Source organism: Oncorhynchus gorbuscha, linkage group LG01, assembly GCF_021184085.1.
Source record: "Oncorhynchus gorbuscha isolate QuinsamMale2020 ecotype Even-year linkage group LG01, OgorEven_v1.0, whole genome shotgun sequence".
Lineage (NCBI taxonomy): Eukaryota > Metazoa > Chordata > Actinopteri > Salmoniformes > Salmonidae > Oncorhynchus > Oncorhynchus gorbuscha.
Genome location: NC_060173.1, coordinates 55330322 through 55343884, shown reverse-complemented (window position 1 = coordinate 55343884; position 13563 = coordinate 55330322). Strand labels below are relative to the sequence as shown.

General features: G+C 42.0%; 1 protein-coding gene across 1 annotated transcript in view; it reads left to right on the top strand.

The window, feature by feature from the left end:
* The first annotated feature begins 371 nt into the window (after positions 1-371).
* The window catches only part of sin3aa (SIN3 transcription regulator family member Aa), a 35403-nt gene continuing 22211 nt past the window's right edge, over positions 372-13563 (top strand). Inside the window, exon 1 of the mRNA XM_046357332.1 lies at positions 372-401. The gene's annotated coding sequence lies outside the window, so the exon portion shown is untranslated. The remainder of the gene's footprint in view (positions 402-13563) is intronic.

Genomic DNA, 13563 nt, shown 5'->3' with positions numbered 1-13563 from the left:
AAAATTCTGCTCACATTAGTTGCTCCCAAAGGCTATTTAATAAAAATTGGTAACATTTCAACCATCAAGGTCTTCCTCTTTTGCTGTTTACTCTGTTCTCACCAGGTGAGTCTTCTGCCATAGCTTATACATCTGGATAGAATCTACTGACAAGAACATACCTACAATTTAAAAAAATATATATATATGAATCAAAGTTCATACCAAATCATTATTTGTTTAAAACTATTACATTTCTTAGACTAGACTAGCAAAAAAAGTAGGCCTATAGGTAACAGTTTGGCGGGTAATATTTAAACTCAAGTGACGTAGGAAGAAGTGTACGCCAATGCAAGAGGGGGGGCGTTTCCAACTATTTTGTTACAAACACGAATCCGGAGTGAGAAGACCATTTTTCCTAGGTATGTAACAGCTGGTAAAGCAAACATAAATGTTTCTGTCTTCATATTTCGAACCATATGACGTTCATAAAGATTGGGAAGGTTAAGGGCATATAGGCTATGAATCTTGTTCTTGCAAATGTATTGGTGTTTACGCGATAATGCCAAAGGAACGGCCAAAATAAGGACATGGTTGCAAGCCAAATGTCCCCCTAGTATGCGTTTCTGCTGCTGAAAGAACACAAATTAACTGTAAATGGGGTTATATATAAATTGTTTACACTTCCAGAGAAGTAAAAAAAAAAATACTATGTAGTATCTTGCAGACCTCGATGTATAGGCTACAGTTTGCAAATGGATCGGCAGGGGGAGGGAGTTATTGTGGTGAATAGGACATTTTACTCCGAGTATTAAAGTAAACACAGAATTTAATCAAGACGGTCAAACTAAGACATTTACAACTGCTTTTGACACGGAATTGCCTGTAACTTCAATCGTAATGACGCTTACAAAATGTTTCATAGTTCCTATTTGACTTTGGTATTGAATGTGGAGGGCAACTGACTTGCATGTTTCAAACGAAATCTAAATTGTTGTCTTGTATATCAGGTTTCAACCATTGTCCTCGTTGCGAGTGCCAAATCTACGCACAACAAAGCTGCTGCAACCGAGGAAATAATATAATTAGCTATGTTTCCCGTATTGCTTTAGAACGCAGCATTTCAATCGTTCCTGTTAATCTTCGGTAGAAAAAGTAAGAGGGGCATATCGAACCAGCTAGCATTTTGGATTTTGCAGGGCTAACGTGACGCTCCAGTTACAATCTGCTAGCTATATCGAGGGAGACCGAGACTTGTCTGCCATCAATCCTATAAAACTTGAAGAAATGTCCTTCCTCTGTCCTAGCTGGTTAGCTTTAATGTTGGCTACATGCTTAAAATGTTTCCGCTGAAGCAATAACCATATGGCTTTTTGTGTTTGACAACATTCTAGATCTGGTGCCTACGTCGATCGAAACGGTTAGCTGTGTTATTTCCGAGCCTGAATAAGTCACATAGGTGAATCCAGTTGAGGCGCCTGTTTGGCTGTATTCAGCAGAAGCATGCCAAAACCCGATTCAGAACGAAATAAAATGTGCGTACTCGTCAATGTCTCGTAATCTGTACACTGGCACGGTTGTCATACAATCGCTGCTGTAACTCCTCCGGTGGAGGAGGGAGAAATCCCTGGCTGTGTTTCAGCTCCGCCTCCCGTGGGCGATGGTTTATTTTGGAAGTTCCACCACAGTTTCTAAACCCAGAGGCGCAATATCGCGAGACTTCTGGGAACGCTTGCGAAACAGGCCAGGGTTTGAGGAGTGAAATGTTATTCCAAAATTAATTTGATCGAAATCTAAAGGCACTACCTAGATTTGAGCGAATATATGAATGAATATCAGGCCAATGTCTTGCTGAATATGTTATTACTCCGACCTCGTAGAAGTGCCAAACTGACACGTTTTCATTTGTCAAAAACAACTTTTGTCGGAGTGCCTTTGACAGCCTACATATGCGCAGTATAATGCGCGAGACAACTCGGTGGATAATCTGTTTCCCTCCAGCAGGTGACGTTGTTTCGCCCACAAATCAATGAGTTTTTGTATGGAGGTTAATGAGGTTAATGAGTGTTACATTTGGTCAACACATATTTTTAATTTTATTTTTTTTAGTATAAATGACATACCGCCAACTTAGAGAAAAATCACGTTATAGTAGTTGTCTCGAGATGACTATGCATATTCATAAAATGAGGTGGCGAAGGATATCATTGCGCATCCAAATTCAGTTTAGAGATACACCCGCGTCATTGGCATAGGGTTTGCTGGATGCTTCTGACTTGGACTGAAATGGGGGGCGGTACTCATGTTGAGTGCCAGGACGGTTGATATTTGGGTGCAGGATCGCCATAGTACTTTTGAGCTAATATTCTATAAGAGGAACAGGAGTTTAAGCAGTAGAACATTTTAGGTGCCGGTCTGGGGCCGAAAAGCTCCCCCCTGACAGAAAATTAAGTAAATTGAGGGTGGGGGGTGATTTTGGCAAGTCCATTTTCTTGCCTGCTGAAATCGTTGTCGTCGTCCCCCCTTCTAATTTCCTTAATTTTGTGGCTGGAGTCAAATACTTCCCGTGGCACACACTACTGGTCAACATGAGCTACCAAAATTATTCTGGAGTGTGCCAGGCCTTGCAGTCCCAAGATAGAAAGGGGTAAGAATTTCGTCAGGCAAGAAAATGGCCTTACCGAAATCCCCTCCACCTCATTTTTAAAATTATGTGGCTAGTCAAAAACTTTCTCTAGCACAAGCTTCACTTCGGGATAGGCAACCGAAATTAATTATTAATGTATGTGTGTTATATTAAACATAGGAGGGAGTCAAATGTAGGCAAGCAATAAACATTACAGAACAACTACTAGTTAAATAAGACATGGGAGCGATGATTAATTTTAGCAAATGGATGTACTTATAGAATACATTTGAAACATAACCAAACTTGAAAACTACAGACGTTACTAGTGCCTCCCCCGCGATCAAACCGACATAAAAAAAAAACATGTGAAATGCAGCCTAACGTGATCAGAAATGTTAACTAGCAAGCAAGTCGCAGCAATTCATATTTATGTGTGCGCGTTCATGCGAAGAGGATGGAGAATTCTGGCAGGGGGAGCTTTTCGGCACAACACCGGTACTCCGCTCTGGTGAGCTCCTGCCCGTCAAGCACTGCCTCTGACTGGTCTTGGAACAGTAACAATGGGAACTCTCTCCCCGCTTGGCTCTATGGGATATGTAGTTATTTCTGCCAACACAGCCAGATATGTACACAGTCTTGTACCCTTAACCTTATTTAAACTGACTATCATATGTGTTGATTAAATCGGACATAATGAGTATAATGTGTAATGCTAGAATTAAGTTAATTGACAGAACTCTACAGATCGCCAATGACCAAATTACTTCCCCCGACATGAAGGGTCCGCGGAGATCCTTCTCACACCTCTGAAAGAGGCTATACAGACATGCCTGGTGACCAAATTGATTATGTTTTCCGTGCAGCGAGAGTTGAGTGGAGACTAACGGGTTCAGTCAGTCGTCCTGATGAGGAATAAATTGTGATATTGATACCATCTGGATCACGTGATAGTCTTCACTGCTCAATGGGGATGTACAATATTAAGTTTTAAATTCTCACTGAAGTTTCTAGCCACAATATCCAATTTGGCTAGAAACTTCAGCGAGAATGTGTAACGTAATATTGTACATCCCCATTGAGCAGTGAAGACTATCACGTGATCCAGATGGTATCAATATTAAAATTATTTCTCATGTGGGCTGCTGTCCTAATACAAAATAAAATCAAGTGGGATGGAACAAATTGGAGATTGATTTAAATTTTGGGGGCCCTGAGCAAATTGTTGGCGTTGTGAGCAGAAACTTGAACATTGTGAGAATTTTGTGCAACTTCCGGTGTGCGTTTATAGTGAACACTGAGGTTGTACCTTTACAATTTTAGACCGTAGCCAATATGCTATTGTGGCTATTTGAGCATAATGTAGGCCTACCAACAAAACATTTTTACATGGAAATAGCTTTGGATTTCTATGAAATAGCCTATGTGGTGTTCAATGCAGGCCTACATTACATGAGACTTTTAAAAATGTTTTTATATTATATGAAGGGCTTGCCATGAATTCATGCATTTTGACTTGGTCTGTAATGCCATGGGCCAAATAGGTAACTGTAAATTGTATTGTTGTGTGATGCAAGAAACCACTAACAATATACAATTTATTATTATTATTATTACCATACAGACAATGTAGGCTACCCCTCTGTTTATTGGTTATTTGCATTGTCAAGCCTGTCTCCAAATGCAAGACTCACCCTTTTTTTATTGAACCTTTATTTAACTAGGCTAGTCAGTTAAGAACAAATTATTATTTACAATGACGGCCTAGGAACAGTGGGTTAACTGTTCAGGGGCAGAACGAAGATTTTTACCATGTCAGCTCCGGGATACGATCTACATTTACATCTACCTGCTGCCCCTTTGAATTAAGACAAGCCTTTTACCTGACTGGCTTTTCAAAGACAACTTGAAATGTAGCCTACACGTTTTGTGCTCTTGTAGGAAGCAATAACTTCCCATTGCTGACCTATACTTGTCTATAACTGGGCAAATGACTCACTAACTAGCAAAGAATATGAACAAATGCGTCCACACTCGCGGCTCTGAACTGTTCTAAAAAAGTGCATTCACTCGCGGGTGATTGAAAGACCGCTCAAGGGATAACCCTGTATTGGCTCTGCTACAACAAAATCAGACTCAATCTTGCAAAGTTAGATTTGTTTTCTTTAATTGAAAAGGGGATAATATAATGTTGATTTGATCACAGAAAAAAAACGTTGATCTATATAGTGAAAACTAATGGGGTGAACTCAGTGAAGTTTAATCTCTTGTCTCTGCTCAGCATTTCTTCTTCGTGGCAGTCCCGGTGGTGGTGCGTAGTTAAGGGAACATTGGTGATCAATACTGCAAATTATTTATCCCTTGTTCATCTAACATAACATCACTGACTTTTACAAGTTTTAACTAACGCCATGCAGTTGCCAGCTAGCCAGCATAATCTACGTTACCTGGGAAGGGTTTATTGGAACAACTGACTGAACCGAATACATTCTACTCTCAGCTACGCGACATAAGTGACCCATTTGGGCATCCTGCGTGAACGTAAAGCCTTTCCCCAGCAAAAACTGCACCTTCTTCAAATGCAATTTTCTTGTCAGCTTGTTTGTAATTTACAAATTACTTACATTTAAGAAAAGTACAACATGTAAAGATTACTTTTCAACATTGCCTGCTCCCAAGCGTTCGCACTACTTAGAAAAATGTAATATTGTAGGGCTTCCCAGATGCCCTTTTCATGACGGTGCTAACGTTGGCCACTGGAGTGGTAACGTTAGCTACCAACCAGAACATAGAATAGCCAATAACACTATAAAGTACAGTTGAAGTCGGAAGTTTACATACACCTAAACCAAATACATTTAAACTAAGTTTTTCACAATTCCTGACATTTTAATCCAAGCAAAAATTCCCTGTTTTAGGTCAATTAGGATCACCACGTTATTTTAAGAATGTGTCAGAATAATAGTAGTGATTTATTTAAGCTTTTATTTCTTTAATAACATTCCCAGTGTGTCAGACGTATACTTACACTCAATTAGTATTTGGAAGCATTGCCTTTAAATTGGTTAACTTGGTTCAAACGTTTTATGTAGCCTTCCACAAGCTTCCCACAATAAGTTGGGTGAATTTTGGCCCATTCCTCCTGACAGAGCTAGTGTAACTGAGTCAGGTTTGCAGGGATCCATGCTCGCAAATGCTTTTTTCAGTTCTGCCCACAAATATTGTATGGGATTGAGGTCAGGGCTTTGTGATGGCCACTACAATACCTTGACTTTGTTGTCCTTAAGCCATTTTGCCACAACTTTGGAAGTATGCTTGGGGTCATTGTCCATTTGGAAGACCTATTTGCGACCAAGCTTTAACTTCCTGACTGATGTCTTGAGATGTTGCTTCAGTATATGCACATAAGTTTCCTGCCTCCTGATGCCATCTATTTTGTGAAGTGCACTTGTCCCTCCTGCAGCAAAGCACCCCCACAACATGATGCTGCCACCCCCGTGCTTCACGGTTGGGATACTGTGTTTCGGCTTGCGAGCCTCCCCCTTTTTCCTCCAAACATAACGATGGTCATTATAGCCAAACAGTTCTATTTATGTTTCATCAGACCAGAGGACATTTCTCCAAAAAGTAAGATATTTGTCCCCATGTGCAATTGCAAACCATAGTCTGGCTTTTTTATGGCGGTTTTCGAGCAGTGGCTTCTTCCTTGCTGAGCGGCCATTCAGGTTATGTTGATATAGGACTCATTTTACTGTGGATATTAGAGGTCGACCGATTTAATCGGACTGGCTGATTTCAAGTTTTCATAACAATCGGTAATTGACATTTTTGGACACCGATTATGGCCGATTACATTGCACTCCACGAGGAGACTGCATGGCAGGCTTGACTACCTGTTATGCGAGTGCAGCAAGGAGCCACGTTAAGGTGCTAGCTAGCATTAAACAATCAATCTTAACATAATCACTCGTTAACTACACGTGGTTGATATTACTAGTTTATCTAGCTTGTCCTGTGTTTCATATAATTGATGCGGTGCCTGTTCATTTATCATTGAATCACAGCCTATTTCGCCAAACGGGTCATTTAACAAGGGCATTCGTGAAAAAAAGCACTGTCGTTTCACCAATGTGTACTTAACCATAAACATCAATGCCTTTCTTAAAATCAATACACAAGTATACGTTTTTAAACCTGCATATTTAGTTAATATTGCCTGCTAACAAGAATTTCTTTTAACTAGGGAAATTGTGCCACTTCTCTTGCGTTCTGTGCAAGCAGAGTCAGGGTATATGCAGCCTTTAGGCCGCCTGGCTCGTTGCGAACTGTGTGAAGACTATTTCTTCTTAACAAAAACCGTAATTAATTTGCCCGAATTTTACATAATTATGACATAACATTGATGGTTGTGCAATGTAACAGCAATATTTAGACTTAGGGATGCCACCCTTTAGATATAATATGGAACGGTTCTGTATTTCACTGAAAGAATAAACGTTTTGTTTTCAAAATGATCGTTTCTGGATTTGACCATATTTATAACCTAAGGCTCGTATTTTGGTGTTATTATATTATAATTAGGTCTATGATTTGATATAGCAGTCTGAGTGGTGGTAGGCAGCAGCAGGCTCGTAAACATTAGTTCAAACAGCACTTTCCTGCATTTGCCAGCAGCTCTTCGCTGTGCTTCAAGCATTGCACTGTTTATGACTTCAAGCCTATCAACTCCCGAGATTAGGCTGGCAATACTAAAGTTACCTATTAGGACATCCAATAGTCAAAGGTATATGACATACAAATGGTGTAGAGAGAAATAGTCCTATAATAACTACAACCTAAAACTTCTTACCTGGGAATATTGAAGACTCATGTTAAAAGGAACCACCAGCTTTCATATGTTCTGAGCAAGGAACTTAAACGTTAGCTTTTTTACATGGCACATATTGCACTTTTACTTTCTTCTCCAACACTTTGTTTTTGCATTATTTAAACCAAATTAAACATGTTAAATGATTTATTTGAGACTAAATTGATTATTGATGTATTATACATTGCTCAAAAAAATAAAGGGAACACTGAAATAACACATCCTAGATCTGAATGAATGAAATTTTCTTATTAAATACTTTTTTTCTTTACATAGTTGAATGTGCTGACAACAAAATCACACAAAAATGATAAATGGAAATCAAATTGATCAACCCATGGAGGTCTGGATTTGGAGTCACACTCAAAATTAAAGTGGAAAACCACACTACAGGCTGATCCAACTTTGATGTAATGTCCTTAAAACAAGTCAAAATGAGGCTCAGTAGTGTGTGTGGCCTCCATGTGCCTGTATGACCTCCCTACAACGCCTGGGCATGCTCCTGATGAAGACAGTCTGGACAGTCTGTGGTGGATGGAGCGAGACATGATGTCCCAGATGTGCTCAATTGGATTCAGGTCTGGGGAACGGGCTGGCCAGTCCATAGCATCAATGCCTTCCTCTTGCAGGAACTGCTGACACACTCCAGCCACATGAGGTCTAACATTGTCTTGCATTAGGAGGAACCCAGGGCCAACCGCACCAGCATATGGTCTCACAAGGGGTCTGAGGATCTCATCTCGGTACCTAATGGCAGTCAGGCTACCTCTGGCGAGCACATGGAATGTGCACAAATAAATGCCACCCCACACCATGACTGACTCACCGCCAAACCTGTCATGCTGGAGGATGTTGCAAGCAGCAGAACGTTCTCCACGGCGTCTCCAGACTCTGTCACGTCTGTCACATGTGCTCAGTGTGAACCTGCTTTCATCTGTGAAGAGCACAGAGCGCCAGTGGCGAATTTACCAATCTTGGTGTTCTCTGGCAAATGCCAAACGTCCTGCACGGTTTTGGGCTGTAAGCACAACCCCCACCTGTGGACTTCAGGCCCTCATACCAACCTCATGAGGTCTGTTTCTGACCATTTGAGCAGACACATGCACATTTGTGGCCTGCTGGAGGTCATTTGCAGGGCTCCTCCGTGCACAAAGGCGGAGGTAGCGGTCCTGCTGCTGGGTTGTTGCCCTCCAACGGCCTCCTCCACATCTCCTGATGTACTGGCCTGTCTCCTGGTAGCGCCTCCATGCTCTGGACACTACGCTGACAGACACAGCAAACCTTCTTGCCACAGCTCGCATTGATGTACCATCCTGGATGAGCTGCACTACCTGAGCCACTTGTGTGGGTTGTAGACTCCATCTTATGCTACCACTAGAGTGAAAGCACTGCCAGCATTCAAAAGTGACCAAAACATCAGCCAAGAAGCATAGGAACTGAGAAGTGGTCTGTGGTCACCACCTGCAGAACCACTCCTTTATTGGGGGTGTCTTGATAATTGCCTATAATTTCCACCTGTTGTCTATTCCATTTGCACAACAGCATGTGAAATGTATTGTCAATCAGTGTTGCTTCCTAAGTGGACAGTTTGATTTCACAGAAGTGTGATTGACTTGGAGTTACATTGTGTTGTTTAAGCGTTCCCTTTATTTTTTTGAGCATTGTATATCATACTGCACCTTCTTCAAGCTTTATGGGGGGTATGCCGCCTGGGGTGGCAGGTTGCCTAGCGGTTAGAGCGTTGGACTAGTAACTGAAAGGTTGCAAGATCAAATCCCCGAACTGACAAGGTAAAAATCTGTTGCACTACCTGAGCCACTTGTGTGGGTTGTAGACTCCATCTTATGCTACTTCCAGACACAAAAGAACAATCCCATCAATCTGATCATTGTACTTGCCCGAGCAGAGCTAGTTATGCTGTTTTGCATGTTATTTAGAGTGTTGGTGACTGACTGTGCTGCTAGCATTAATTTAATTTTAAAAATATGCAGATGTTTACTGACACCGGTCATATTCCACAGGTGTTACGTGTTCAGAAATTCATCAGTTATTCTGTCCTCTGTCACACTCAGACGAGAGTGCTCTGAAATCGGAGTAGATAGCCAGTGAATTTACGAACACACCCTTGGACACCTGGTCCCCACAATTTCCCATTCTTCCACACTGAATAGCCTGAAGTCTAGGTTGAAGATGGTAAGAAAGACAATGCTATTTAAAAAATTAATAAAAGAACATCTAAATGAACAGATTGATAGTCAAGCAGTTATGATATGTGTGACTGCTAAGTAGTTAACAGAAATTCACTACAATTAAGTTTATTATTCACTTTAATGGCGAACTTCTTGCTGCTACCATTCACTCCCAGTCGTTCAGAATGCGAAAGCTGGTTCCTTGTTGAATAGTGGCACTACACATAGTATTTCTTATTTATTTTTGCATTGTGTAATTACAGAAAATGTACATATATGCAGTAAGTGGAATGTGGAGTGGCTGTTTCACAGTATTACTGTGATTCGCTGAGATATTCGTCTCTTGATTTCTCCCAGCAGGGCGGCATCAATTGTCAAAATGGAAAAGCTGTTTTGATTTTGTGTCTGGGCTGGAAACGCACACCAAAAAGCACATCAGGTAGAAGGAGAAGGTGGGAGGCGGATGTTTCTTTTGAAACTGATGGAGCGTTGAGTGGAGATGAGTGAGAAGAAATGCATTGCAGTGGCGAACAAGAAGGGAAATAAGAGAAGTATTGTCATGGAATCTAGTAAAGCCTTGCTCTTATTTTTGGACCGAGGGCGTGATCTGGGAGATCCGTTTGACATCTCAAATATCATAGATGCGTTGGATAAGGTTGATAACAAGAAGTGGGCTTATCTTGATTTTTTGTGTGTCAGAAGAACAGAAGGGAGCGTGCTTTGCAACTGAAAAATATATTGAATTGGAATGTGTTGCGTGTGTGGATCTGTGTAGCAGGGCACCTATCAAGGGGGTTATCTCTGGAGTGGCGCTTGAAGTATGTGCAAGGCATGTAACTGAAAAAGTAGATTTTAAAAAATATATATATATTTCACCTTTATTTAACCAGGTAGGCTAGTTGAGAACAAGTTCTCATTTGCAACTGTGACCTGGCCAAGATAAAGCATAGCAGTGTGAACAGACAACACAGAGTTACACATGGAGTAAACAATTAACAAGTCAATAACACAGTAGAAAAAAAGGGGAGTCTAGGCGAGGAGGTAGGTGAATAATTACAATATTGCAGATTAACACTGGAGTGATAAATGATCAGATGATCAAATACAGGTAGAGATACTGGTGTGCAAAAGAGCAGAAAAGTAAATAAATAAAAACTGTGGGTATGAGGTAGGTGAAAATGGGTGGGCTATTTACCAATAGATTATGTACAGATGAAGTGATCGGTTAGCTGCTCAGATAGCTGATGTTTGAAGTTGGTGAGGGAGATAAAAGTCTCCAACTTAAGCGATTTTTGCAATTCGTTCCAGTCACAGGCAGCAGAGTACTGGAACGAAAGGCGGCCGAATGAGGTGTTGGCTTTAGGGATGATCAGTGAGATACACCTGCTGGAGCGCGTGCTACGGATGGGTGTTGCCATCGTGACCAGTGAACTGAGATAAGGCGGAGCTTTACCTAGCATGGCCTTGTAGATGACCTGGACCCAGTGGATCTGGCGACGAATATGTAGCGAGGGCCAGCCGACGAGAGCATACAAGTCGCAGTGGTGGGTAGTATAACGTGCTTTAGTGACAAAACTGATGGCACTGTGATAAACTGCATCCAGTTTGCTGAGTAGAGTGTTGGAAGCAATTTTGTAGATGACATCGCCAAAGTTGAGGATCGGTAGGATAGTCAGTTTTACTAGGGTAAGCTTGGCAGCGTGAGTGAAGGAGGCTTTGTTGGGGAATAGAAAGCAGACTCTTGATTTGATTTTCGGATTGGAGATGTTTGATATGGGTCTGGAAGGAGAGTTTGCAGTCTAGCCAGACACCTAGGTACTTATAGGTGTCCACATATTCAAGGTCGGAACCATCCAGTGTGGTGATGCTAGTCGGGCATGCGGGTGCACACCGACTGTCCTGTATGGTGGATGGAGTAAGGAAGACCACTCCATCCATTATTTTGTACTTTGAAGAAGAGTCTCTTCCTTTGTATGTACAGTACCAGTCAAAAGTTTGGACACAGCTACTCATTCAAGGGTTTTTCTCTATTTGCATTAATTCTACATTGTAGGATAATCGTGAAGAGATCAAAACTATGAAATAACACATGGAATCATGTAGTAACCAAAAATGTGTTAAACAAATCAAAATATATTTTATATTTGAGATTCTTCAAATAGCCACCCTTTGCCTTGATGACAACTTTGCACACTCTTGGCATTCTCTCAGCCAGCTTCATGAGGTAGTCACCTGAAATACATTTCAATTAACAGGTGTGCCTGAAGTTAATTTGTGGAATTTCTTTCCTCCTTAATGAGTTTGAGCCAATCAGTTGTGTTGTGACATAGTTTGGTAAAAGACCAAGTCCATATTATGGCAAGAACAGCTCAAATAAGCAAAGAGAAACTGAGCTAAATGACTAACGCCCCGCAGCACTCACTTCCGTCATCATGAAGTGCTTTGAGAGACTAGTCAAGGACCATATCACCTCCACCCTACCTGACACCCTAGACCCCACTCCAATTTGCTTACCGCCCAAATAGGTCCACAGACGATGCAATCTCAACCACACTGCACACTGCCCTAACCCATCTGTACAAGAGGAATACCTATGTGAGAATGCTGTTCATCGACTACAGCTCAGCATTTAACACCATAGTACCCTCCAAACTCGTCATCAAGCTCAAGACCCTGGGTCTCGACCACGCCCTGTGCAACTGGGTACTGGACTTCCTGACGGGCCGCCCCCAGGTGGTGAGGGTAGGTAACAACATCTCCACCCCGCTGATCCTCAACACTGGGGCCCCACAAGGGTGCGTTCTGAGCCCTCTCCTGTACTCCCTGTTCACCCACGACTGCGTGGCCACGCACGCCTCCAACTCAATCATCAAGTTTGCTGACGACACAACAGTGGTAGGCTTGATTACCAACAACGACGAGACGGCCAACAGGGAGGAGGTGAGGGACCTCGGAGTGTGGTGTCAGGAAAATAACCTCACACTCAACGTCAACAAAACTAAGGAGATGATTGTGGACTTCAGGAAACAGCAGAGGGAACACCCCCCTATCCACATCGATGGAACAGTAGTGGAGAGGGTAGTAAGTTTTAAGTTCCTCGGCGTACACATCACAGACAAACTGAATTGGTCCACCCACACAGACAGCATCGTGAAGAAGGCGCAGCAGCGCCTCTTCAACCTCAGGAGGCTGAAGAAATTTGGCCTGTCACCAAAAGCACTCACAAACTTCTACAGATGCACAATCGAGAGCATCCTGTCGGGCTGTATCACCGCCTGGTACGGCAACTGCTCCTCCCACAACCGTAAGGCTCTCCAGAGGGTAGTGAGCTCTGCACAACGCATCACCGGGGGCAAACTACCTGCCCTCCAGGACACCTACACCACCCGATGTCACAGGAAGGCCATAAAGATCATCAAGGACAACAACCACCCGAGCCACTGCCTGTTCACCCCGCTATCGTCCAGAAGGCGAGGTCAGTACAGGTGCATCAAAGCTGGGACCGAGAGACTGAAAAACAGCTTCTATCTCAAGGCCATCAGACTGTTAAACAGCCACCACTAACATTGAGTGGCTGCTGCCAACACACTGACTCAACTCCAGCCACTTTAATAATGGGAATTGATGTAAAATATATCACTAGTCACTTTAAACAATGCTACTTAATATAATGTTTACATACCCTACATTATTTATTTCATATGTATACTGTACTCTATATCATCTACTGCATCTTTATGTAATACATGTATCACTAGCCACTTTAAACTATGCCACTTTGTTTACATACTCATCTCATATTTATATACTGTACTCGATACCATCTACTGCATCTTGCCTATGCCGCTCTGTACCATCACTCATTCATATATCTTTATGTACATATTCTTTATCCCTTTACA